General features: G+C 57.4%; 60 non-coding genes across 60 annotated transcripts; all 60 read right to left on the bottom strand.

The window, feature by feature from the left end:
- Positions 1–110: 110 nt before the first annotated feature.
- On the bottom strand, positions 111–229 carry LOC129896998 (5S ribosomal RNA). Its single transcript, XR_008768107.1, has one exon. It is a non-coding gene; the product is annotated as a 5S ribosomal RNA (ribosomal RNA).
- Positions 230–451: 222 nt separating this feature from the next.
- LOC129896999 (5S ribosomal RNA) lies at positions 452–570 on the bottom strand. Its single transcript, XR_008768108.1, has one exon. It is a non-coding gene; the product is annotated as a 5S ribosomal RNA (ribosomal RNA).
- Positions 571–792: 222 nt separating this feature from the next.
- Positions 793–911, bottom strand: LOC129897000 (5S ribosomal RNA). Its single transcript, XR_008768109.1, has one exon. It is a non-coding gene; the product is annotated as a 5S ribosomal RNA (ribosomal RNA).
- A 222-nt stretch (positions 912–1,133) lies between these two features.
- Positions 1,134–1,252, bottom strand: LOC129897001 (5S ribosomal RNA). The gene has a single exon (XR_008768110.1). It is a non-coding gene; the product is annotated as a 5S ribosomal RNA (ribosomal RNA).
- Positions 1,253–1,474: 222 nt separating this feature from the next.
- On the bottom strand, positions 1,475–1,593 carry LOC129897002 (5S ribosomal RNA). The gene has a single exon (XR_008768111.1). It is a non-coding gene; the product is annotated as a 5S ribosomal RNA (ribosomal RNA).
- Positions 1,594–1,815: 222 nt separating this feature from the next.
- On the bottom strand, positions 1,816–1,934 carry LOC129897003 (5S ribosomal RNA). Its single transcript, XR_008768112.1, has one exon. It is a non-coding gene; the product is annotated as a 5S ribosomal RNA (ribosomal RNA).
- A 222-nt stretch (positions 1,935–2,156) lies between these two features.
- Positions 2,157–2,275, bottom strand: LOC129897005 (5S ribosomal RNA). The gene has a single exon (XR_008768113.1). It is a non-coding gene; the product is annotated as a 5S ribosomal RNA (ribosomal RNA).
- A 222-nt stretch (positions 2,276–2,497) lies between these two features.
- LOC129897007 (5S ribosomal RNA) lies at positions 2,498–2,616 on the bottom strand. The gene has a single exon (XR_008768115.1). It is a non-coding gene; the product is annotated as a 5S ribosomal RNA (ribosomal RNA).
- Positions 2,617–2,838: 222 nt separating this feature from the next.
- Positions 2,839–2,957, bottom strand: LOC129897008 (5S ribosomal RNA). Its single transcript, XR_008768116.1, has one exon. It is a non-coding gene; the product is annotated as a 5S ribosomal RNA (ribosomal RNA).
- A 222-nt stretch (positions 2,958–3,179) lies between these two features.
- LOC129897009 (5S ribosomal RNA) lies at positions 3,180–3,298 on the bottom strand. The gene has a single exon (XR_008768117.1). It is a non-coding gene; the product is annotated as a 5S ribosomal RNA (ribosomal RNA).
- A 222-nt stretch (positions 3,299–3,520) lies between these two features.
- LOC129897010 (5S ribosomal RNA) lies at positions 3,521–3,639 on the bottom strand. Its single transcript, XR_008768118.1, has one exon. It is a non-coding gene; the product is annotated as a 5S ribosomal RNA (ribosomal RNA).
- Positions 3,640–3,861: 222 nt separating this feature from the next.
- Positions 3,862–3,980, bottom strand: LOC129897011 (5S ribosomal RNA). The gene has a single exon (XR_008768119.1). It is a non-coding gene; the product is annotated as a 5S ribosomal RNA (ribosomal RNA).
- Positions 3,981–4,202: 222 nt separating this feature from the next.
- On the bottom strand, positions 4,203–4,321 carry LOC129897012 (5S ribosomal RNA). Its single transcript, XR_008768120.1, has one exon. It is a non-coding gene; the product is annotated as a 5S ribosomal RNA (ribosomal RNA).
- A 222-nt stretch (positions 4,322–4,543) lies between these two features.
- On the bottom strand, positions 4,544–4,662 carry LOC129897013 (5S ribosomal RNA). Its single transcript, XR_008768121.1, has one exon. It is a non-coding gene; the product is annotated as a 5S ribosomal RNA (ribosomal RNA).
- A 222-nt stretch (positions 4,663–4,884) lies between these two features.
- Positions 4,885–5,003, bottom strand: LOC129897014 (5S ribosomal RNA). The gene has a single exon (XR_008768122.1). It is a non-coding gene; the product is annotated as a 5S ribosomal RNA (ribosomal RNA).
- Positions 5,004–5,225: 222 nt separating this feature from the next.
- Positions 5,226–5,344, bottom strand: LOC129897016 (5S ribosomal RNA). Its single transcript, XR_008768124.1, has one exon. It is a non-coding gene; the product is annotated as a 5S ribosomal RNA (ribosomal RNA).
- Positions 5,345–5,566: 222 nt separating this feature from the next.
- Positions 5,567–5,685, bottom strand: LOC129897017 (5S ribosomal RNA). The gene has a single exon (XR_008768125.1). It is a non-coding gene; the product is annotated as a 5S ribosomal RNA (ribosomal RNA).
- Positions 5,686–5,907: 222 nt separating this feature from the next.
- Positions 5,908–6,026, bottom strand: LOC129897019 (5S ribosomal RNA). The gene has a single exon (XR_008768127.1). It is a non-coding gene; the product is annotated as a 5S ribosomal RNA (ribosomal RNA).
- Positions 6,027–6,248: 222 nt separating this feature from the next.
- Positions 6,249–6,367, bottom strand: LOC129897020 (5S ribosomal RNA). Its single transcript, XR_008768128.1, has one exon. It is a non-coding gene; the product is annotated as a 5S ribosomal RNA (ribosomal RNA).
- A 222-nt stretch (positions 6,368–6,589) lies between these two features.
- Positions 6,590–6,708, bottom strand: LOC129897022 (5S ribosomal RNA). The gene has a single exon (XR_008768129.1). It is a non-coding gene; the product is annotated as a 5S ribosomal RNA (ribosomal RNA).
- A 222-nt stretch (positions 6,709–6,930) lies between these two features.
- Positions 6,931–7,049, bottom strand: LOC129897023 (5S ribosomal RNA). The gene has a single exon (XR_008768130.1). It is a non-coding gene; the product is annotated as a 5S ribosomal RNA (ribosomal RNA).
- A 222-nt stretch (positions 7,050–7,271) lies between these two features.
- LOC129897024 (5S ribosomal RNA) lies at positions 7,272–7,390 on the bottom strand. The gene has a single exon (XR_008768131.1). It is a non-coding gene; the product is annotated as a 5S ribosomal RNA (ribosomal RNA).
- Positions 7,391–7,612: 222 nt separating this feature from the next.
- Positions 7,613–7,731, bottom strand: LOC129897025 (5S ribosomal RNA). Its single transcript, XR_008768132.1, has one exon. It is a non-coding gene; the product is annotated as a 5S ribosomal RNA (ribosomal RNA).
- A 222-nt stretch (positions 7,732–7,953) lies between these two features.
- LOC129897026 (5S ribosomal RNA) lies at positions 7,954–8,072 on the bottom strand. Its single transcript, XR_008768133.1, has one exon. It is a non-coding gene; the product is annotated as a 5S ribosomal RNA (ribosomal RNA).
- Positions 8,073–8,294: 222 nt separating this feature from the next.
- Positions 8,295–8,413, bottom strand: LOC129897027 (5S ribosomal RNA). Its single transcript, XR_008768134.1, has one exon. It is a non-coding gene; the product is annotated as a 5S ribosomal RNA (ribosomal RNA).
- Positions 8,414–8,635: 222 nt separating this feature from the next.
- Positions 8,636–8,754, bottom strand: LOC129897028 (5S ribosomal RNA). The gene has a single exon (XR_008768135.1). It is a non-coding gene; the product is annotated as a 5S ribosomal RNA (ribosomal RNA).
- Positions 8,755–8,976: 222 nt separating this feature from the next.
- LOC129897029 (5S ribosomal RNA) lies at positions 8,977–9,095 on the bottom strand. The gene has a single exon (XR_008768136.1). It is a non-coding gene; the product is annotated as a 5S ribosomal RNA (ribosomal RNA).
- Positions 9,096–9,317: 222 nt separating this feature from the next.
- Positions 9,318–9,436, bottom strand: LOC129897031 (5S ribosomal RNA). Its single transcript, XR_008768138.1, has one exon. It is a non-coding gene; the product is annotated as a 5S ribosomal RNA (ribosomal RNA).
- Positions 9,437–9,658: 222 nt separating this feature from the next.
- Positions 9,659–9,777, bottom strand: LOC129897032 (5S ribosomal RNA). Its single transcript, XR_008768139.1, has one exon. It is a non-coding gene; the product is annotated as a 5S ribosomal RNA (ribosomal RNA).
- Positions 9,778–9,999: 222 nt separating this feature from the next.
- Positions 10,000–10,118, bottom strand: LOC129897033 (5S ribosomal RNA). Its single transcript, XR_008768140.1, has one exon. It is a non-coding gene; the product is annotated as a 5S ribosomal RNA (ribosomal RNA).
- Positions 10,119–10,340: 222 nt separating this feature from the next.
- On the bottom strand, positions 10,341–10,459 carry LOC129897622 (5S ribosomal RNA). The gene has a single exon (XR_008768702.1). It is a non-coding gene; the product is annotated as a 5S ribosomal RNA (ribosomal RNA).
- A 222-nt stretch (positions 10,460–10,681) lies between these two features.
- LOC129897034 (5S ribosomal RNA) lies at positions 10,682–10,800 on the bottom strand. Its single transcript, XR_008768141.1, has one exon. It is a non-coding gene; the product is annotated as a 5S ribosomal RNA (ribosomal RNA).
- A 222-nt stretch (positions 10,801–11,022) lies between these two features.
- LOC129897035 (5S ribosomal RNA) lies at positions 11,023–11,141 on the bottom strand. The gene has a single exon (XR_008768142.1). It is a non-coding gene; the product is annotated as a 5S ribosomal RNA (ribosomal RNA).
- A 222-nt stretch (positions 11,142–11,363) lies between these two features.
- Positions 11,364–11,482, bottom strand: LOC129897036 (5S ribosomal RNA). Its single transcript, XR_008768143.1, has one exon. It is a non-coding gene; the product is annotated as a 5S ribosomal RNA (ribosomal RNA).
- Positions 11,483–11,704: 222 nt separating this feature from the next.
- On the bottom strand, positions 11,705–11,823 carry LOC129897037 (5S ribosomal RNA). The gene has a single exon (XR_008768144.1). It is a non-coding gene; the product is annotated as a 5S ribosomal RNA (ribosomal RNA).
- A 222-nt stretch (positions 11,824–12,045) lies between these two features.
- Positions 12,046–12,164, bottom strand: LOC129897038 (5S ribosomal RNA). Its single transcript, XR_008768145.1, has one exon. It is a non-coding gene; the product is annotated as a 5S ribosomal RNA (ribosomal RNA).
- Positions 12,165–12,386: 222 nt separating this feature from the next.
- LOC129897039 (5S ribosomal RNA) lies at positions 12,387–12,505 on the bottom strand. Its single transcript, XR_008768146.1, has one exon. It is a non-coding gene; the product is annotated as a 5S ribosomal RNA (ribosomal RNA).
- Positions 12,506–12,727: 222 nt separating this feature from the next.
- LOC129897040 (5S ribosomal RNA) lies at positions 12,728–12,846 on the bottom strand. The gene has a single exon (XR_008768147.1). It is a non-coding gene; the product is annotated as a 5S ribosomal RNA (ribosomal RNA).
- Positions 12,847–13,068: 222 nt separating this feature from the next.
- Positions 13,069–13,187, bottom strand: LOC129897042 (5S ribosomal RNA). The gene has a single exon (XR_008768149.1). It is a non-coding gene; the product is annotated as a 5S ribosomal RNA (ribosomal RNA).
- Positions 13,188–13,409: 222 nt separating this feature from the next.
- LOC129897043 (5S ribosomal RNA) lies at positions 13,410–13,528 on the bottom strand. The gene has a single exon (XR_008768150.1). It is a non-coding gene; the product is annotated as a 5S ribosomal RNA (ribosomal RNA).
- A 222-nt stretch (positions 13,529–13,750) lies between these two features.
- LOC129897044 (5S ribosomal RNA) lies at positions 13,751–13,869 on the bottom strand. Its single transcript, XR_008768151.1, has one exon. It is a non-coding gene; the product is annotated as a 5S ribosomal RNA (ribosomal RNA).
- Positions 13,870–14,091: 222 nt separating this feature from the next.
- LOC129897045 (5S ribosomal RNA) lies at positions 14,092–14,210 on the bottom strand. The gene has a single exon (XR_008768152.1). It is a non-coding gene; the product is annotated as a 5S ribosomal RNA (ribosomal RNA).
- A 222-nt stretch (positions 14,211–14,432) lies between these two features.
- Positions 14,433–14,551, bottom strand: LOC129897046 (5S ribosomal RNA). The gene has a single exon (XR_008768153.1). It is a non-coding gene; the product is annotated as a 5S ribosomal RNA (ribosomal RNA).
- Positions 14,552–14,773: 222 nt separating this feature from the next.
- On the bottom strand, positions 14,774–14,892 carry LOC129897048 (5S ribosomal RNA). The gene has a single exon (XR_008768155.1). It is a non-coding gene; the product is annotated as a 5S ribosomal RNA (ribosomal RNA).
- Positions 14,893–15,114: 222 nt separating this feature from the next.
- Positions 15,115–15,233, bottom strand: LOC129897049 (5S ribosomal RNA). Its single transcript, XR_008768156.1, has one exon. It is a non-coding gene; the product is annotated as a 5S ribosomal RNA (ribosomal RNA).
- Positions 15,234–15,455: 222 nt separating this feature from the next.
- Positions 15,456–15,574, bottom strand: LOC129897050 (5S ribosomal RNA). The gene has a single exon (XR_008768157.1). It is a non-coding gene; the product is annotated as a 5S ribosomal RNA (ribosomal RNA).
- A 222-nt stretch (positions 15,575–15,796) lies between these two features.
- On the bottom strand, positions 15,797–15,915 carry LOC129897051 (5S ribosomal RNA). Its single transcript, XR_008768158.1, has one exon. It is a non-coding gene; the product is annotated as a 5S ribosomal RNA (ribosomal RNA).
- Positions 15,916–16,137: 222 nt separating this feature from the next.
- Positions 16,138–16,256, bottom strand: LOC129897052 (5S ribosomal RNA). Its single transcript, XR_008768159.1, has one exon. It is a non-coding gene; the product is annotated as a 5S ribosomal RNA (ribosomal RNA).
- Positions 16,257–16,478: 222 nt separating this feature from the next.
- LOC129897054 (5S ribosomal RNA) lies at positions 16,479–16,597 on the bottom strand. Its single transcript, XR_008768161.1, has one exon. It is a non-coding gene; the product is annotated as a 5S ribosomal RNA (ribosomal RNA).
- Positions 16,598–16,819: 222 nt separating this feature from the next.
- Positions 16,820–16,938, bottom strand: LOC129897055 (5S ribosomal RNA). Its single transcript, XR_008768162.1, has one exon. It is a non-coding gene; the product is annotated as a 5S ribosomal RNA (ribosomal RNA).
- Positions 16,939–17,160: 222 nt separating this feature from the next.
- Positions 17,161–17,279, bottom strand: LOC129897056 (5S ribosomal RNA). Its single transcript, XR_008768163.1, has one exon. It is a non-coding gene; the product is annotated as a 5S ribosomal RNA (ribosomal RNA).
- Positions 17,280–17,501: 222 nt separating this feature from the next.
- LOC129897058 (5S ribosomal RNA) lies at positions 17,502–17,620 on the bottom strand. Its single transcript, XR_008768164.1, has one exon. It is a non-coding gene; the product is annotated as a 5S ribosomal RNA (ribosomal RNA).
- A 222-nt stretch (positions 17,621–17,842) lies between these two features.
- Positions 17,843–17,961, bottom strand: LOC129897059 (5S ribosomal RNA). The gene has a single exon (XR_008768165.1). It is a non-coding gene; the product is annotated as a 5S ribosomal RNA (ribosomal RNA).
- A 222-nt stretch (positions 17,962–18,183) lies between these two features.
- On the bottom strand, positions 18,184–18,302 carry LOC129897060 (5S ribosomal RNA). Its single transcript, XR_008768166.1, has one exon. It is a non-coding gene; the product is annotated as a 5S ribosomal RNA (ribosomal RNA).
- A 222-nt stretch (positions 18,303–18,524) lies between these two features.
- LOC129897061 (5S ribosomal RNA) lies at positions 18,525–18,643 on the bottom strand. Its single transcript, XR_008768167.1, has one exon. It is a non-coding gene; the product is annotated as a 5S ribosomal RNA (ribosomal RNA).
- Positions 18,644–18,865: 222 nt separating this feature from the next.
- On the bottom strand, positions 18,866–18,984 carry LOC129897062 (5S ribosomal RNA). The gene has a single exon (XR_008768168.1). It is a non-coding gene; the product is annotated as a 5S ribosomal RNA (ribosomal RNA).
- Positions 18,985–19,206: 222 nt separating this feature from the next.
- On the bottom strand, positions 19,207–19,325 carry LOC129897063 (5S ribosomal RNA). The gene has a single exon (XR_008768169.1). It is a non-coding gene; the product is annotated as a 5S ribosomal RNA (ribosomal RNA).
- A 222-nt stretch (positions 19,326–19,547) lies between these two features.
- LOC129897064 (5S ribosomal RNA) lies at positions 19,548–19,666 on the bottom strand. Its single transcript, XR_008768170.1, has one exon. It is a non-coding gene; the product is annotated as a 5S ribosomal RNA (ribosomal RNA).
- A 222-nt stretch (positions 19,667–19,888) lies between these two features.
- LOC129897066 (5S ribosomal RNA) lies at positions 19,889–20,007 on the bottom strand. The gene has a single exon (XR_008768172.1). It is a non-coding gene; the product is annotated as a 5S ribosomal RNA (ribosomal RNA).
- Positions 20,008–20,229: 222 nt separating this feature from the next.
- On the bottom strand, positions 20,230–20,348 carry LOC129897067 (5S ribosomal RNA). Its single transcript, XR_008768173.1, has one exon. It is a non-coding gene; the product is annotated as a 5S ribosomal RNA (ribosomal RNA).
- Positions 20,349–20,548: the final 200 nt, after the last annotated feature.

Below are 20,548 nucleotides of genomic sequence, written 5' to 3' on the forward strand. Positions count from 1 at the left end.
TAAGCGCCTCCATCGCACGTCCTAACGGCGTCTAGGCCCCGAATGTCGTGTCCGCAAAAAAATACTTGTTGTCGAGTAGACGAAACCGTGCCGAATTCCGACAAAAAGGAGGGATGCAACACGAGGACTTCCCAGGGGGTCACCCATCCTAGTACTACTCTCGCCCAAGCACGCTTAACTTCGGAGTTCTGATGGGATCCGGTGCGTTAGTGCTGGTATGATCGCATCCATCATTCCTAGCGCTCTAAATTCTATTAAACACCCCCTTCCCCTCCCAAACGCCCCGGCGTGCGCCCTGCCCTCCACGCACCGACGCACCCTGCCGCCTGTCACGCCCGTCCTTAGCGCCTCCATCGCACGTCCTAACGGCGTCTAGGCCCCGAATGTCGTGTCCGCAAAAAAATACTTGTTGTCGAGTAGACGAAACCGTGCCGAATTCCGACAAAAAGGAGGGATGCAACACGAGGACTTCCCAGGGGGTCACCCATCCTAGTACTACTCTCGCCCAAGCACGCTTAACTTCGGAGTTCTGATGGGATCCGGTGCGTTAGTGCTGGTATGATCGCATCCATCATTCCTAGCGCTCTAAATTCTATTAAACACCCCCTTCCCCTCCCAAACGCCCCGGCGTGCGCCCTGCCCTCCACGCACCGACGCACCCTGCCGCCTGTCACGCCCGTCCTTAGCGCCTCCATCGCACGTCCTAACGGCGTCTAGGCCCCGAATGTCGTGTCCGCAAAAAAATACTTGTTGTCGAGTAGACGAAACCGTGCCGAATTCCGACAAAAAGGAGGGATGCAACACGAGGACTTCCCAGGGGGTCACCCATCCTAGTACTACTCTCGCCCAAGCACGCTTAACTTCGGAGTTCTGATGGGATCCGGTGCGTTAGTGCTGGTATGATCGCATCCATCATTCCTAGCGCTCTAAATTCTATTAAACACCCCCTTCCCCTCCCAAACGCCCCGGCGTGCGCCCTGCCCTCCACGCACCGACGCACCCTGCCGCCTGTCACGCCCGTCCTTAGCGCCTCCATCGCACGTCCTAACGGCGTCTAGGCCCCGAATGTCGTGTCCGCAAAAAAATACTTGTTGTCGAGTAGACGAAACCGTGCCGAATTCCGACAAAAAGGAGGGATGCAACACGAGGACTTCCCAGGGGGTCACCCATCCTAGTACTACTCTCGCCCAAGCACGCTTAACTTCGGAGTTCTGATGGGATCCGGTGCGTTAGTGCTGGTATGATCGCATCCATCATTCCTAGCGCTCTAAATTCTATTAAACACCCCCTTCCCCTCCCAAACGCCCCGGCGTGCGCCCTGCCCTCCACGCACCGACGCACCCTGCCGCCTGTCACGCCCGTCCTTAGCGCCTCCATCGCACGTCCTAACGGCGTCTAGGCCCCGAATGTCGTGTCCGCAAAAAAATACTTGTTGTCGAGTAGACGAAACCGTGCCGAATTCCGACAAAAAGGAGGGATGCAACACGAGGACTTCCCAGGGGGTCACCCATCCTAGTACTACTCTCGCCCAAGCACGCTTAACTTCGGAGTTCTGATGGGATCCGGTGCGTTAGTGCTGGTATGATCGCATCCATCATTCCTAGCGCTCTAAATTCTATTAAACACCCCCTTCCCCTCCCAAACGCCCCGGCGTGCGCCCTGCCCTCCACGCACCGACGCACCCTGCCGCCTGTCACGCCCGTCCTTAGCGCCTCCATCGCACGTCCTAACGGCGTCTAGGCCCCGAATGTCGTGTCCGCAAAAAAATACTTGTTGTCGAGTAGACGAAACCGTGCCGAATTCCGACAAAAAGGAGGGATGCAACACGAGGACTTCCCAGGGGGTCACCCATCCTAGTACTACTCTCGCCCAAGCACGCTTAACTTCGGAGTTCTGATGGGATCCGGTGCGTTAGTGCTGGTATGATCGCATCCATCATTCCTAGCGCTCTAAATTCTATTAAACACCCCCTTCCCCTCCCAAACGCCCCGGCGTGCGCCCTGCCCTCCACGCACCGACGCACCCTGCCGCCTGTCACGCCCGTCCTTAGCGCCTCCATCGCACGTCCTAACGGCGTCTAGGCCCCGAATGTCGTGTCCGCAAAAAAATACTTGTTGTCGAGTAGACGAAACCGTGCCGAATTCCGACAAAAAGGAGGGATGCAACACGAGGACTTCCCAGGGGGTCACCCATCCTAGTACTACTCTCGCCCAAGCACGCTTAACTTCGGAGTTCTGATGGGATCCGGTGCGTTAGTGCTGGTATGATCGCATCCATCATTCCTAGCGCTCTAAATTCTATTAAACACCCCCTTCCCCTCCCAAACGCCCCGGCGTGCGCCCTGCCCTCCACGCACCGACGCACCCTGCCGCCTGTCACGCCCGTCCTTAGCGCCTCCATCGCACGTCCTAACGGCGTCTAGGCCCCGAATGTCGTGTCCGCAAAAAAATACTTGTTGTCGACTAGACGAAACCGTGCCGAATTCCGACAAAAAGGAGGGATGCAACACGAGGACTTCCCAGGGGGTCACCCATCCTAGTACTACTCTCGCCCAAGCACGCTTAACTTCGGAGTTCTGATGGGATCCGGTGCGTTAGTGCTGGTATGATCGCATCCATCATTCCTAGCGCTCTAAATTCTATTAAACACCCCCTTCCCCTCCCAAACGCCCCGGCGTGCGCCCTGCCCTCCACGCACCGACGCACCCTGCCGCCTGTCACGCCCGTCCTTAGCGCCTCCATCGCACGTCCTAACGGCGTCTAGGCCCCGAATGTCGTGTCCGCAAAAAAATACTTGTTGTCGAGTAGACGAAACCGTGCCGAATTCCGACAAAAAGGAGGGATGCAACACGAGGACTTCCCAGGGGGTCACCCATCCTAGTACTACTCTCGCCCAAGCACGCTTAACTTCGGAGTTCTGATGGGATCCGGTGCGTTAGTGCTGGTATGATCGCATCCATCATTCCTAGCGCTCTAAATTCTATTAAACACCCCCTTCCCCTCCCAAACGCCCCGGCGTGCGCCCCGCCCTCCACGCACCGACGCACCCTGCCGCCTGTCACGCCCGTCCTTAGCGCCTCCATCGCACGTCCTAACGGCGTCTAGGCCCCGAATGTCGTGTCCGCAAAAAAATACTTGTTGTCGAGTAGACGAAACCGTGCCGAATTCCGACAAAAAGGAGGGATGCAACACGAGGACTTCCCAGGGGGTCACCCATCCTAGTACTACTCTCGCCCAAGCACGCTTAACTTCGGAGTTCTGATGGGATCCGGTGCGTTAGTGCTGGTATGATCGCATCCATCATTCCTAGCGCTCTAAATTCTATTAAACACCCCCTTCCCCTCCCAAACGCCCCGGCGTGCGCCCTGCCCTCCACGCACCGACGCACCCTGCCGCCTGTCACGCCCGTCCTAAGCGCCTCCATCGCACGTCCTAACGGCGTCTAGGCCCCGAATGTCGTGTCCGCAAAAAAATACTTGTTGTCGAGTAGACGAAACCGTGCCGAATTCCGACAAAAAGGAGGGATGCAACACGAGGACTTCCCAGGGGGTCACCCATCCTAGTACTACTCTCGCCCAAGCACGCTTAACTTCGGAGTTCTGATGGGATCCGGTGCGTTAGTGCTGGTATGATCGCATCCATCATTCCTAGCGCTCTAAATTCTATTAAACACCCCCTTCCCCTCCCAAACGCCCCGGCGTGCGCCCCGCCCTCCACGCACCGACGCACCCTGCCGCCTGTCACGCCCGTCCTTAGCGCCTCCATCGCACGTCCTAACGGCGTCTAGGCCCCGAATGTCGTGTCCGCAAAAAAATACTTGTTGTCGAGTAGACGAAACCGTGCCGAATTCCGACAAAAAGGAGGGATGCAACACGAGGACTTCCCAGGGGGTCACCCATCCTAGTACTACTCTCGCCCAAGCACGCTTAACTTCGGAGTTCTGATGGGATCCGGTGCGTTAGTGCTGGTATGATCGCATCCATCATTCCTAGCGCTCTAAATTCTATTAAACACCCCCTTCCCCTCCCAAACGCCCCGGCGTGCGCCCTGCCCTCTACGCACCGACGCACCCTGCCGCCTGTCACGCCCGTCCTTAGCGCCTCCATTGCACGTCCTAACGGCGTCTAGGCCCCGAATGTCGTGTCCGCAAAAAAATACTTGTTGTCGAGTAGACGAAACCGTGCCGAATTCCGACAAAAAGGAGGGATGCAACACGAGGACTTCCCAGGGGGTCACCCATCCTAGTACTACTCTCGCCCAAGCACGCTTAACTTCGGAGTTCTGATGGGATCCGGTGCGTTAGTGCTGGTATGATCGCATCCATCATTCCTAGCGCTCTAAATTCTATTAAACACCCCCTTCCCCTCCCAAACGCCCCGGCGTGCGCCCTGCCCTCCACGCACCGACGCACCCTGCCGCCTGTCACGCCCGTCCTTAGCGCCTCCATCGCACGTCCTAACGGCGTCTAGGCCCCGAATGTCGTGTCCGCAAAAAAATACTTGTTGTCGAGTAGACGAAACCGTGCCGAATTCCGACAAAAAGGAGGGATGCAACACGAGGACTTCCCAGGGGGTCACCCATCCTAGTACTACTCTCGCCCAAGCACGCTTAACTTCGGAGTTCTGATGGGATCCGGTGCGTTAGTGCTGGTATGATCGCATCCATCATTCCTAGCGCTCTAAATTCTATTAAACACCCCCTTCCCCTCCCAAACGCCCCGGCGTGCGCCCTGTCCTCCACGCACCGACGCACCCTGCCGCCTGTCACGCCCGTCCTTAGCGCCTCCATCGCACGTCCTAACGGCGTCTAGGCCCCGAATGTCGTGTCCGCAAAAAAATACTTGTTGTCGAGTAGACGAAACCGTGCCGAATTCCGACAAAAAGGAGGGATGCAACACGAGGACTTCCCAGGGGGTCACCCATCCTAGTACTACTCTCGCCCAAGCACGCTTAACTTCGGAGTTCTGATGGGATCCGGTGCGTTAGTGCTGGTATGATCGCATCCATCATTCCTAGCGCTCTAAATTCTATTAAACACCCCCTTCCCCTCCCAAACGCCCCGGCGTGCGCCCTGCCCTCCACGCACCGACGCACCCTGCCGCCTGTCACGCCCGTCCTTAGCGCCTCCATCGCACGTCCTAACGGCGTCTAGGCCCCGAATGTCGTGTCCGCAAAAAAATACTTGTTGTCGAGTAGACGAAACCGTGCCGAATTCCGACAAAAAGGAGGGATGCAACACGAGGACTTCCCAGGGGGTCACCCATCCTAGTACTACTCTCGCCCAAGCACGCTTAACTTCGGAGTTCTGATGGGATCCGGTGCGTTAGTGCTGGTATGATCGCATCCATCATTCCTAGCGCTCTAAATTCTATTAAACACCCCCTTCCCCTCCCAAACGCCCCGGCGTGCGCCCTGCCCTCCACGCACCGACGCACCCTGCCGCCTGTCACGCCCGTCCTTAGCGCCTCCATCGCACGTCCTAACGGCGTCTAGGCCCCGAATGTCGTGTCCGCAAAAAAATACTTGTTGTCGAGTAGACGAAACCGTGCCGAATTCCGACAAAAAGGAGGGATGCAACACGAGGACTTCCCAGGGGGTCACCCATCCTAGTACTACTCTCGCCCAAGCACGCTTAACTTCGGAGTTCTGATGGGATCCGGTGCGTTAGTGCTGGTATGATCGCATCCATCATTCCTAGCGCTCTAAATTCTATTAAACACCCCCTTCCCCTCCCAAACGCCCCGGCGTGCGCCCTGCCCTCCACGCACCGACGCACCCTGCCGCCTGTCACGCCCGTCCTTAGCGCCTCCATCGCACGTCCTAACGGCGTCTAGGCCCCGAATGTCGTGTCCGCAAAAAAATACTTGTTGTCGAGTAGACGAAACCGTGCCGAATTCCGACAAAAAGGAGGGATGCAACACGAGGACTTCCCAGGGGGTCACCCATCCTAGTACTACTCTCGCCCAAGCACGCTTAACTTCGGAGTTCTGATGGGATCCGGTGCGTTAGTGCTGGTATGATCGCATCCATCATTCCTAGCGCTCTAAATTCTATTAAACACCCCCTTCCCCTCCCAAACGCCCCGGCGTGCGCCCTGCCCTCCACGCACCGACGAACCCTGCCGCCTGTCACGCCCGTCCTAAGCGCCTCCATCGCACGTCCTAACGGCGTCTAGGCCCCGAATGTCGTGTCCGCAAAAAAATACTTGTTGTCGAGTAGACGAAACCATGCCGAATTCCGACAAAAAGGAGGGATGCAACACGAGGACTTCCCAGGGGGTCACCCATCCTAGTACTACTCTCGCCCAAGCACGCTTAACTTCGGAGTTCTGATGGGATCCGGTGCGTTAGTGCTGGTATGATCGCATCCATCATTCCTAGCGCTCTAAATTCTATTAAACACCCCCTTCCCCTCCCAAACGCCCCGGCGTGCGCCCTGCCCTCCACGCACCGACGCACCCTGCCGCCTGTCACGCCCGTCCTTAGCGCCTCCATCGCACGTCCTAACGGCGTCTAGGCCCCGAATGTCGTGTCCGCAAAAAAATACTTGTTGTCGAGTAGACGAAACCGTGCCGAATTCCGACAAAAAGGAGGGATGCAACACGAGGACTTCCCAGGGGGTCACCCATCCTAGTACTACTCTCGCCCAAGCACGCTTAACTTCGGAGTTCTGATGGGATCCGGTGCGTTAGTGCTGGTATGATCGCATCCATCATTCCTAGCGCTCTAAATTCTATTAAACACCCCCTTCCCCTCCCAAACGCCCCGGCGTGCGCCCTGCCCTCCACGCACCGACGCACCCTGCCGCCTGTCACGCCCGTCCTTAGCGCCTCCATCGCACGTCCTAACGGCGTCTAGGCCCCGAATGTCGTGTCCGCAAAAAAATACTTGTTGTCGAGTAGACGAAACCGTGCCGAATTCCGACAAAAAGGAGGGATGCAACACGAGGACTTCCCAGGGGGTCACCCATCCTAGTACTACTCTCGCCCAAGCACGCTTAACTTCGGAGTTCTGATGGGATCCGGTGCGTTAGTGCTGGTATGATCGCATCCATCATTCCTAGCGCTCTAAATTCTATTAAACACCCCCTTCCCCTCCCAAACGCCCCGGCGTGCGCCCTGCCCTCCACGCACCGACGCACCCTGCCGCCTGTCACGCCCGTCCTAAGCGCCTCCATCGCACGTCCTAACGGCGTCTAGGCCCCGAATGTCGTGTCCGCAAAAAAATACTTGTTGTCGAGTAGACGAAACCGTGCCGAATTCCGACAAAAAGGAGGGATGCAACACGAGGACTTCCCAGGGGGTCACCCATCCTAGTACTACTCTCGCCCAAGCACGCTTAACTTCGGAGTTCTGATGGGATCCGGTGCGTTAGTGCTGGTATGATCGCATCCATCATTCCTAGCGCTCTAAATTCTATTAAACACCCCCTTCCCCTCCCAAACGCCCCGGCGTGCGCCCTGCCCTCCACGCACCGACGCACCCTGCCGCCTGTCACGCCCGTCCTTAGCGCCTCCATCGCACGTCCTAACGGCGTCTAGGCCCCGAATGTCGTGTCCGCAAAAAAATACTTGTTGTCGAGTAGACGAAACCGTGCCGAATTCCGACAAAAAGGAGGGATGCAACACGAGGACTTCCCAGGGGGTCACCCATCCTAGTACTACTCTCGCCCAAGCACGCTTAACTTCGGAGTTCTGATGGGATCCGGTGCGTTAGTGCTGGTATGATCGCATCCATCATTCCTAGCGCTCTAAATTCTATTAAACACCCCCTTCCCCTCCCAAACGCCCCGGCGTGCGCCCTGCCCTCCACGCACCGACGCACCCTGCCGCCTGTCACGCCCGTCCTTAGCGCCTCCATCGCACGTCCTAACGGCGTCTAGGCCCCGAATGTCGTGTCCGCAAAAAAATACTTGTTGTCGAGTAGACGAAACCGTGCCGAATTCCGACAAAAAGGAGGGATGCAACACGAGGACTTCCCAGGGGGTCACCCATCCTAGTACTACTCTCGCCCAAGCACGCTTAACTTCGGAGTTCTGATGGGATCCGGTGCGTTAGTGCTGGTATGATCGCATCCATCATTCCTAGCGCTCTAAATTCTATTAAACACCCCCTTCCCCTCCCAAACGCCCCGGCGTGCGCCCTGCCCTCCACGCACCGACGCACCCTGCCGCCTGTCACGCCCGTCCTTAGCGCCTCCATCGCACGTCCTAACGGCGTCTAGGCCCCGAATGTCGTGTCCGCAAAAAAATACTTGTTGTCGAGTAGACGAAACCGTGCCGAATTCCGACAAAAAGGAGGGATGCAACACGAGGACTTCCCAGGGGGTCACCCATCCTAGTACTACTCTCGCCCAAGCACGCTTAACTTCGGAGTTCTGATGGGATCCGGTGCGTTAGTGCTGGTATGATCGCATCCATCATTCCTAGCGCTCTAAATTCTATTAAACACCCCCTTCCCCTCCCAAACGCCCCGGCGTGCGCCCTGCCCTCCACGCACCGACGCACCCTGCCGCCTGTCACGCCCGTCCTTAGCGCCTCCATCGCACGTCCTAACGGCGTCTAGGCCCCGAATGTCGTGTCCGCAAAAAAATACTTGTTGTCGAGTAGACGAAACCGTGCCGAATTCCGACAAAAAGGAGGGATGCAACACGAGGACTTCCCAGGGGGTCACCCATCCTAGTACTACTCTCGCCCAAGCACGCTTAACTTCGGAGTTCTGATGGGATCCGGTGCGTTAGTGCTGGTATGATCGCATCCATCATTCCTAGCGCTCTAAATTCTATTAAACACCCCCTTCCCCTCCCAAACGCCCCGGCGTGCGCCCTGCCCTCCACGCACCGACGCACCCTGCCGCCTGTCACGCCCGTCCTAAGCGCCTCCATCGCACGTCCTAACGGCGTCTAGGCCCCGAATGTCGTGTCCGCAAAAAAATACTTGTTGTCGAGTAGACGAAACCGTGCCGAATTCCGACAAAAAGGAGGGATGCAACACGAGGACTTCCCAGGGGGTCACCCATCCTAGTACTACTCTCGCCCAAGCACGCTTAACTTCGGAGTTCTGATGGGATCCGGTGCGTTAGTGCTGGTATGATCGCATCCATCATTCCTAGCGCTCTAAATTCTATTAAACACCCCCTTCCCCTCCCAAACGCCCCGGCGTGCGCCCTGCCCTCCACGCACCGACGCACCCTGCCGCCTGTCACGCCCGTCCTTAGCGCCTCCATCGCACGTCCTAACGGCGTCTAGGCCCCGAATGTCGTGTCCGCAAAAAAATACTTGTTGTCGAGTAGACGAAACCGTGCCGAATTCCGACAAAAAGGAGGGATGCAACACGAGGACTTCCCAGGGGGTCACCCATCCTAGTACTACTCTCGCCCAAGCACGCTTAACTTCGGAGTTCTGATGGGATCCGGTGCGTTAGTGCTGGTATGATCGCATCCATCATTCCTAGCGCTCTAAATTCTATTAAACACCCCCTTCCCCTCCCAAACGCCCCGGCGTGCGCCCTGCCCTCCACGCACCGACGCACCCTGCCGCCTGTCACGCCCGTCCTTAGCGCCTCCATCGCACGTCCTAACGGCGTCTAGGCCCCGAATGTCGTGTCCGCAAAAAAATACTTGTTGTCGAGTAGACGAAACCGTGCCGAATTCCGACAAAAAGGAGGGATGCAACACGAGGACTTCCCAGGGGGTCACCCATCCTAGTACTACTCTCGCCCAAGCACGCTTAACTTCGGAGTTCTGATGGGATCCGGTGCGTTAGTGCTGGTATGATCGCATCCATCATTCCTAGCGCTCTAAATTCTATTAAACACCCCCTTCCCCTCCCAAACGCCCCGGCGTGCGCCCTGCCCTCCACGCACCGACGAACCCTGCCGCCTGTCACGCCCGTCCTAAGCGCCTCCATCGCACGTCCTAACGGCGTCTAGGCCCCGAATGTCGTGTCCGCAAAAAAATACTTGTTGTCGAGTAGACGAAACCGTGCCGAATTCCGACAAAAAGGAGGGATGCAACACGAGGACTTCCCAGGGGGTCACCCATCCTAGTACTACTCTCGCCCAAGCACGCTTAACTTCGGAGTTCTGATGGGATCCGGTGCGTTAGTGCTGGTATGATCGCATCCATCATTCCTAGCGCTCTAAATTCTATTAAACACCCCCTTCCCCTCCCAAACGCCCCGGCGTGCGCCCTGCCCTCCACGCACCGACGCACCCTGCCGCCTGTCACGCCCGTCCTTAGCGCCTCCATCGCACGTCCTAACGGCGTCTAGGCCCCGAATCTCGTGTCCGCAAAAAAATACTTGTTGTCGAGTAGACGAAACCGTGCCGAATTCCGACAAAAAGGAGGGATGCAACACGAGGACTTCCCAGGGGGTCACCCATCCTAGTACTACTCTCGCCCAAGCACGCTTAACTTCGTAGTTCTGATGGGATCCGGTGCGTTAGTGCTGGTATGATCGCATCCATCATTCCTAGCGCTCTAAATTCTATTAAACACCCCCTTCCCCTCCCAAACGCCCCGGCGTGCGCCCTGCCCTCCACGCACCGACGCACCCTGCCGCCTGTCACGCCCGTCCTTAGCGCCTCCATCGCACGTCCTAACGGCGTCTAGGCCCCGAATGTCGTGTCCGCAAAAAAATACTTGTTGTCGAGTAGACGAAACCGTGCCGAATTCCGACAAAAAGGAGGGATGCAACACGAGGACTTCCCAGGGGGTCACCCATCCTAGTACTACTCTCGCCCAAGCACGCTTAACTTCGGAGTTCTGATGGGATCCGGTGCGTTAGTGCTGGTATGATCGCATCCATCATTCCTAGCGCTCTAAATTCTATTAAACACCCCCTTCCCCTCCCAAACGCCCCGGCGTGCGCCCTGCCCTCCACGCACCGACGCACCCTGCCGCCTGTCACGCCCGTCCTAAGCGCCTCCATCGCACGTCCTAACGGCGTCTAGGCCCCGAATGTCGTGTCCGCAAAAAAATACTTGTTGTCGAGTAGACGAAACCGTGCCGAATTCCGACAAAAAGGAGGGATGCAACACGAGGACTTCCCAGGGGGTCACCCATCCTAGTACTACTCTCGCCCAAGCACGCTTAACTTCGGAGTTCTGATGGGATCCGGTGCGTTAGTGCTGGTATGATCGCATCCATCATTCCTAGCGCTCTAAATTCTATTAAACACCCCCTTCCCCTCCCAAACGCCCCGGCTTGCGCCCTGCCCTCCACGCACCGACGCACCCTGCCGCCTGTCACGCCCGTCCTTAGCGCCTCCATCGCACGTCCTAACGGCGTCTAGGCCCCGAATGTCGTGTCCGCAAAAAAATACTTGTTGTCGAGTAGACGAAACCGTGCCGAATTCCGACAAAAAGGAGGGATGCAACACGAGGACTTCCCAGGGGGTCACCCATCCTAGTACTACTCTCGCCCAAGCACGCTTAACTTCGGAGTTCTGATGGGATCCGGTGCGTTAGTGCTGGTATGATCGCATCCATCATTCCTAGCGCTCTAAATTCTATTAAACACCCCCTTCCCCTCCCAAACGCCCCGGCGTGCGCCCTGCCCTCCACGCACCGACGCACCCTGCCGCCTGTCACGCCCGTCCTTAGCGCCTCCATCGCACGTCCTAACGGCGTCTAGGCCCCGAATGTCGTGTCCGCAAAAAAATACTTGTTGTCGAGTAGACGAAACCGTGCCGAATTCCGACAAAAAGGAGGGATGCAACACGAGGACTTCCCAGGGGGTCACCCATCCTAGTACTACTCTCGCCCAAGCACGCTTAACTTCGGAGTTCTGATGGGATCCGGTGCGTTAGTGCTGGTATGATCGCATCCATCATTCCTAGCGCTCTAAATTCTATTAAACACCCCCTTCCCCTCCCAAACGCCCCGGCGTGCGCCCTGCCCTCCACGCACCGACGCACCCTGCCGCCTGTCACGCCCGTCCTTAGCGCCTCCATCGCACGTCCTAACGGCGTCTAGGCCCCGAATGTCGTGTCCGCAAAAAAATACTTGTTGTCGAGTAGACGAAACCGTGCCGAATTCCGACAAAAAGGAGGGATGCAACACGAGGACTTCCCAGGGGGTCACCCATCCTAGTACTACTCTCGCCCAAGCACGCTTAACTTCGGAGTTCTGATGGGATCCGGTGCGTTAGTGCTGGTATGATCGCATCCATCATTCCTAGCGCTCTAAATTCTATTAAACACCCCCTTCCCCTCCCAAACGCCCCGGCGTGCGCCCTGCCCTCCACGCACCGACGCACCCTGCCGCCTGTCACGCCCGTCCTAAGCGCCTCCATCGCACGTCCTAACGGCGTCTAGGCCCCGAATGTCGTGTCCGCAAAAAAATACTTGTTGTCGAGTAGACGAAACCGTGCCGAATTCCGACAAAAAGGAGGGATGCAACACGAGGACTTCCCAGGGGGTCACCCATCCTAGTACTACTCTCGCCCAAGCACGCTTAACTTCGGAGTTCTGATGGGATCCGGTGCGTTAGTGCTGGTATGATCGCATCCATCATTCCTAGCGCTCTAAATTCTATTAAACACCCCCTTCCCCTCCCAAATGCCCCGGCGTGCGCCCTGCCCTCCACGCACCGACGCACCCTGCCGCCTGTCACGCCCGTCCTTAGCGCCTCCATCGCACGTCCTAACGGCGTCTAGGCCCCGAATGTCGTGTCCGCAAAAAAATACTTGTTGTCGATTAGACGAAACCGTGCCGAATTCCGACAAAAAGGAGGGATGCAACACGAGGACTTCCCAGGGGGTCACCCATCCTAGTACTACTCTCGCCCAAGCACGCTTAACTTCGGAGTTCTGATGGGATCCGGTGCGTTAGTGCTGGTATGATCGCATCCATCATTCCTAGCGCTCTAAATTCTATTAAACACCCCCTTCCCCTCCCAAACGCCCCGGCGTGCGCCCTGCCCTCCACGCACCGACGCACCCTGCCGCCTGTCACGCCCGTCCTTAGCGCCTCCATCGCACGTCCTAACGGCGTCTAGGCCCCGAATGTCGTGTCCGCAAAAAAATACTTGTTGTCGAGTAGACGAAACCGTGCCGAATTCCGACAAAAAGGAGGGATGCAACACGAGGACTTCCCAGGGGGTCACCCATCCTAGTACTACTCTCGCCCAAGCACGCTTAACTTCGGAGTTCTGATGGGATCCGGTGCGTTAGTGCTGGTATGATCGCATCCATCATTCCTAGCGCTCTAAATTCTATTAAACACCCCCTTCCCCTCCCAAACGCCCCGGCGTGCGCCCTGCCCTCCACGCACCGACGCACCCTGCCGCCTGTCACGCCCGTCCTTAGCGCCTCCATCGCACGTCCTAACGGCGTCTAGGCCCCGAATGTCGTGTCCGCAAAAAAATACTTGTTGTCGAGTAGACGAAACCGTGCCGAATTCCGACAAAAAGGAGGGATGCAACACGAGGACTTCCCAGGGGGTCACCCATCCTAGTACTACTCTCGCCCAAGCACGCTTAACTTCGGAGTTCTGATGGGATCCGGTGCGTTAGTGCTGGTATGATCGCATCCATCATTCCTAGCGCTCTAAATTCTATTAAACACCCCCTTCCCCTCCCAAACGCCCCGGCGTGCGCCCTGCCCTCCACGCACCGACGCACCCTGCCGCCTGTCACGCCCGTCCTTAGCGCCTCCATCGCACGTCCTAACGGCGTCTAGGCCCCGAATGTCGTGTCCGCAAAAAAATACTTGTTGTCGAGTAGACGAAACCGTGCCGAATTCCGACAAAAAGGAGGGATGCAACACGAGGACTTCCCAGGGGGTCACCCATCCTAGTACTACTCTCGCCCAAGCACGCTTAACTTCGGAGTTCTGATGGGATCCGGTGCGTTAGTGCTGGTATGATCGCATCCATCATTCCTAGCGCTCTAAATTCTATTAAACACCCCCTTCCCCTCCCAAACGCCCCGGCGTGCGCCCTGCCCTCCACGCACCGACGCACCCTGCCGCCTGTCACGCCCGTCCTTAGCGCCTCCATCGCACGTCCTAACGGCGTCTAGGCCCCGAATGTCGTGTCCGCAAAAAAATACTTGTTGTCGAGTAGACGAAACCGTGCCGAATTCCGACAAAAAGGAGGGATGCAACACGAGGACTTCCCAGGGGGTCACCCATCCTAGTACTACTCTCGCCCAAGCACGCTTAACTTCGGAGTTCTGATGGGATCCGGTGCGTTAGTGCTGGTATGATCGCATCCATCATTCCTAGCGCTCTAAATTCTATTAAACACCCCCTTCCCCTCCCAAACGCCCCGGCGTGCGCCCTGCCCTCCACGCACCGACGCACCCTGCCGCCTGTCACGCCCGTCCTTAGCGCCTCCATCGCACGTCCTAACGGCGTCTAGGCCCCGAATGTCGTGTCCGCAAAAAAATACTTGTTGTCGAGTAGACGAAACCGTGCCGAATTCCGACAAAAAGGAGGGATGCAACACGAGGACTTCCCAGGGGGTCACCCATCCTAGTACTACTCTCGCCCAAGCACGCTTAACTTCGGAGTTCTGATGGGATCCGGTGCGTTAGTGCTGGTATGATCGCATCCATCATTCCTAGCGCTCTAAATTCTATTAAACACCCCCTTCCCCTCCCAAACGCCCCGGCGTGCGCCCTGCCCTCCACGCACCGACGCACCCTGCCGCCTGTCACGCCCGTCCTTAGCGCCTCCATCGCACGTCCTAACGGCGTCTAGGCCCCGAATGTCGTGTCCGCAAAAAAATACTTGTTGTCGAGTAGACGAAACCGTGCCGAATTCCGACAAAAAGGAGGGATGCAACACGAGGACTTCCCAGGGGGTCACCCATCCTAGTACTACTCTCGCCCAAGCACGCTTAACTTCGGAGTTCTGATGGGATCCGGTGCGTTAGTGCTGGTATGATCGCATCCATCATTCCTAGCGCTCTAAATTCTATTAAACACCCCCTTCCCCTCCCAAACGCCCCGGCGTGCGCCCTGCCCTCCACGCACCGACGCACCCTGCCGCCTGTCACGCCCGTCCTTAGCGCCTCCATCGCACGTCCTAACGGCGTCTAGGCCCCGAATGTCGTGTCCGCAAAAAAATACTTGTTGTCGAGTAGACGAAACCGTGCCGAATTCCGACAAAAAGGAGGGATGCAACACGAGGACTTCCCAGGGGGTCACCCATCCTAGTACTACTCTCGCCCAAGCACGCTTAACTTCGGAGTTCTGATGGGATCCGGTGCGTTAGTGCTGGTATGATCGCATCCATCATTCCTAGCGCTCTAAATTCTATTAAACACCCCCTTCCCCTCCCAAACGCCCCGGCGTGCGCCCTGCCCTCCACGCACCGACGAACCCTGCCGCCTGTCACGCCCGTCCTAAGCGCCTCCATCGCACGTCCTAACGGCGTCTAGGCCCCGAATGTCGTGTCCGCAAAAAAATACTTGTTGTCGAGTAGACGAAACCGTGCCGAATTCCGACAAAAAGGAGGGATGCAACACGAGGACTTCCCAGGGGGTCACCCATCCTAGTACTACTCTCGCCCAAGCACGCTTAACTTCGGAGTTCTGATGGGATCCGGTGCGTTAGTGCTGGTATGATCGCATCCATCATTCCTAGCGCTCTAAATTCTATTAAACACCCCCTTCCCCTCCCAAACGCCCCGGCGTGCGCCCTGCCCTCCACGCACCGACGCACCCTGCCGCCTGTCACGCCCGTCCTTAGCGCCTCCATCGCACGTCCTAACGGCGTCTAGGCCCCGAATGTCGTGTCCGCAAAAAAATACTTGTTGTCGAGTAGACGAAACCGTGCCGAATTCCGACAAAAAGGAGGGATGCAACACGAGGACTTCCCAGGGGGTCACCCATCCTAGTACTACTCTCGCCCAAGCACGCTTAACTTCGGAGTTCTGATGGGATCCGGTGCGTTAGTGCTGGTATGATCGCATCCATCATTCCTAGCGCTCTAAATTCTATTAAACACCCCCTTCCCCTCCCAAACGCCCCGGCGTGCGCCCTGCCCTCCACGCACCGACGCACCCTGCCGCCTGTCACGCCCGTCCTTAGCGCCTCCATCGCACGTCCTAACGGCGTCTAGGCCCCGAATGTCGTGTCCGCAAAAAAATACTTGTTGTCGAGTAGACGAAACCGTGCCGAATTCCGACAAAAAGGAGGGATGCAACACGAGGACTTCCCAGGGGGTCACCCATCCTAGTACTACTCTCGCCCAAGCACGCTTAACTTCGGAGTTCTGATGGGATCCGGTGCGTTAGTGCTGGTATGATCGCATCCATCATTCCTAGCGCTCTAAATTCTATTAAACACCCCCTTCCCCTCCCAAACGCCCCGGCGTGCGCCCTGCCCTCCACGCACCGACGCACCCTGCCGCCTGTCACGCCCGTCCTAAGCGCCTCCATCGCACGTCCTAACGGCGTCTAGGCCCCGAATGTCGTGTCCGCAAAAAAATACTTGTTGTCGAGTAGACGAAACCGTGCCGAATTCCGACAAAAAGGAGGGATGCAACACGAGGACTTCCCAGGGGGTCACCCATCCTAGTACTACTCTCGCCCAAGCACGCTTAACTTCGGAGTTCTGATGGGATCCGGTGCGTTAGTGCTGGTATGATCGCATCCATCATTCCTAGCGCTCTAAATTCTATTAAACACCCCCTTCCCCTCCCAAACGCCCCGGCGTGCGCCCTGCCCTCCACGCACCGACGCACCCTGCCGCCTGTCACGCCCGTCCTTAGCGCCTCCATCGCACGTCCTAACGGCGTCTAGGCCCCGAATGTCGTGTCCGCAAAAAAATACTTGTTGTCGAGTAGACGAAACCGTGCCGAATTCCGACAAAAAGGAGGGATGCAACACGAGGACTTCCCAGGGGGTCACCCATCCTAGTACTACTCTCGCCCAAGCACGCTTAACTTCGGAGTTCTGATGGGATCCGGTGCGTTAGTGCTGGTATGATCGCATCCATCATTCCTAGCGCTCTAAATTCTATTAAACACCCCCTTCCCCTCCCAAACGCCCCGGCGTGCGCCCTGCCCTCCACGCACCGACGCACCCTGCCGCCTGTCACGCCCGTCCTTAGCGCCTCCATCGCACGTCCTAACGGCGTCTAGGCCCCGAATGTCGTGTCCGCAAAAAAATACTTGTTGTCGAGTAGACGAAACCGTGCCGAATTCCGACAAAAAGGAGGGATGCAACACGAGGACTTCCCAGGGGGTCACCCATCCTAGTACTACTCTCGCCCAAGCACGCTTAACTTCGGAGTTCTGATGGGATCCGGTGCGTTAGTGCTGGTATGATCGCATCCATCATTCCTAGCGCTCTAAATTCTATTAAACACCCCCTTCCCCTCCCAAACGCCCCGGCGTGCGCCCTGCCCTCCACGCACCGACGCACCCTGCCGCCTGTCACGCCCGTCCTTAGCGCCTCCATCGCACGTCCTAACGGCGTCTAGGCCCCGAATGTCGTGTCCGCAAAAAAATACTTGTTGTCGAGTAGACGAAACCGTGCCGAATTCCGACAAAAAGGAGGGATGCAACACGAGGACTTCCCAGGGGGTCACCCATCCTAGTACTACTCTCGCCCAAGCACGCTTAACTTCGGAGTTCTGATGGGATCCGGTGCGTTAGTGCTGGTATGATCGCATCCATCATTCCTAGCGCTCTAAATTCTATTAAACACCCCCTTCCCCTCCCAAACGCCCCGGCGTGCGCCCTGCCCTCCACGCACCGACGCACCCTGCCGCCTGTCACGCCCGTCCTTAGCGCCTCCATCGCACGTCCTAACGGCGTCTAGGCCCCGAATGTCGTGTCCGCAAAAAAATACTTGTTGTCGAGTAGACGAAACCGTGCCGAATTCCGACAAAAAGGAGGGATGCAACACGAGGACTTCCCAGGGGGTCACCCATCCTAGTACTACTCTCGCCCAAGCACGCTTAACTTCGGAGTTCTGATGGGATCCGGTGCGTTAGTGCTGGTATGATCGCATCCATCATTCCTAGCGCTCTAAATTCTATTAAACACCCCCTTCCCCTCCCAAACGCCCCGGCGTGCGCCCTGCCCTCCACGCACCGACGCACCCTGCCGCCTGTCACGCCCGTCCTTAGCGCCTCCATCGCACGTCCTAACGGCGTCTAGGCCCCGAATGTCGTGTCCGCAAAAAAATACTTGTTGTCGAGTAGACGAAACCGTGCCGAATTCCGACAAATAGGAGGGATGCAACACGAGGACTTCCCAGGGGGTCACCCATCCTAGTACTACTCTCGCCCAAGCACGCTTAACTTCGGAGTTCTGATGGGATCCGGTGCGTTAGTGCTGGTATGATCGCATCCATCATTCCTAGCGCTCTAAATTCTATTAAACACCCCCTTCCCCTCCCAAACGCCCCGGCGTGCGCCCTGCCCTCCACGCACCGACGCACCCTGCCGCCTGTCACGCCCGTCCTTAGCGCCTCCATCGCACGTCCTAACGGCGTCTAGGCCCCGAATGTCGTGTCCGCAAAAAAATACTTGTTGTCGAGTAGACGAAACCGTGCCGAATTCCGACAAAAAGGAGGGATGCAACACGAGGACTTCCCAGGGGGTCACCCATCCTAGTACTACTCTCGCCCAAGCACGCTTAACTTCGGAGTTCTGATGGGATCCGGTGCGTTAGTGCTGGTATGATCGCATCCATCATTCCTAGCGCTCTAAATTCTATTAAACACCCCCTTCCCCTCCCAAACGCCCCGGCGTGCGCCCTGCCCTCCACGCACCGACGAACCCTGCCGCCTGTCACGCCCGTCCTAAGCGCCTCCATCGCACGTCCTAACGGCGTCTAGGCCCCGAATGTCGTGTCCGCAAAAAAATACTTGTTGTCGAGTAGACGAAACCGTGCCGAATTCCGACAAAAAGGAGGGATGCAACACGAGGACTTCCCAGGGGGTCACCCATCCTAGTACTACTCTCGCCCAAGCACGCTTAACTTCGGAGTTCTGATGGGATCCGGTGCGTTAGTGCTGGTATGATCGCATCCATCATTCCTAGCGCTCTAAATTCTATTAAACACCCCCTTCCCCTCCCAAACGCCCCGGCGTGCGCCCTGCCCTCCACGCACCGACGCACCCTGCCGCCTGTCACGCCCGTCCTTAGCGCCTCCATCGCACGTCCTAACGGCGTCTAGGCCCCGAATGTCGTGTCCGCAAAAAAATACTTGTTGTCGAGTAGACGAAACCGTGCCGAATTCCGACAAAAAGGAGGGATGCAACACGAGGACTTCCCAGGGGGTCACCCATCCTAGTACTACTCTCGCCCAAGCACGCTTAACTTCGGAGTTCTGATGGGATCCGGTGCGTTAGTGCTGGTATGATCGCATCCATCATTCCTAGCGCTCTAAATTCTATTAAACACCCCCTTCCCCTCCCAAACGCCCCGGCGTGCGCCCTGCCCTCCACGCACCGACGCACCCTGCCGCCTGTCACGCCCGTCCTTAGCGCCTCCATCGCACGTCCTAACGGCGTCTAGGCCCCGAATGTCGTGTCCGCAAAAAAATACTTGTTGTCGAGTAGACGAAACCGTGCCGAATTCCGACAAAAAGGAGGGATGCAACACGAGGACTTCCCAGGGGGTCACCCATCCTAGTACTACTCTCGCCCAAGCACGCTTAACTTCGGAGTTCTGATGGGATCCGGTGCGTTAGTGCTGGTATGATCGCATCCATCATTCCTAGCGCTCTAAATTCTATTAAACACCCCCTTCCCCTCCCAAACGCCCCGGCGTGCGCCCTGCCCTCCACGCACCGACGCACCCTGCCGCCTGTCACGCCCGTCCTAAGCGCCTCCATCGCACGTCCTAACGGCGTCTAGGCCCCGAATGTCGTGTCCGCAAAAAAATACTTGTTGTCGAGTAGACGAAACCGTGCCGAATTCCGACAAAAAGGAGGGATGCAACACGAGGACTTCCCAGGGGGTCACCCATCCTAGTACTACTCTCGCCCAAGCACGCTTAACTTCGGAGTTCTGATGGGATCCGGTGCGTTAGTGCTGGTATGATCGCATCCATCATTCCTAGCGCTCTAAATTCTATTAAACACCCCCTTCCCCTCCCAAACGCCCCGGCGTGCGCCCTGCCCTCCACGCACCGACGCACCCTGCCGCCTGTCACGCCCGTCCTTAGCGCCTCCATCGCACGTCCTAACGGCGTCTAGGCCCCGAATGTCGTGTCCGCAAAAAAATACTTGTTGTCGAGTAGACGAAACCGTGCCGAATTCCGACAAAAAGGAGGGATGCAACACGAGGACTTCCCAGGGGGTCACCCATCCTAGTACTACTCTCGCCCAAGCACGCTTAACTTCGGAGTTCTGATGGGATCCGGTGCGTTAGTGCTGGTATGATCGCATCCATCATTCCTAGCGCTCTAAATTCTATTAAACACCCCCTTCCCCTCCCAAACGCCCCGGCGTGCGCCCTGCCCTCCACGCACCGACGCACCCTGCCGCCTGTCACGCCCGTCCTTAGCGCCTCCATCGCACGTCCTAACGGCGTCTAGGCCCCGAATGTCGTGTCCGCAAAAAAATACTTGTTGTCGAGTAGACGAAACCG

The sequence above is a fragment of the Solanum dulcamara genome, chromosome 7, assembly GCF_947179165.1.
Source record: "Solanum dulcamara chromosome 7, daSolDulc1.2, whole genome shotgun sequence".
NCBI classification, from domain to species: Eukaryota; Viridiplantae; Streptophyta; class Magnoliopsida; order Solanales; family Solanaceae; genus Solanum; species Solanum dulcamara.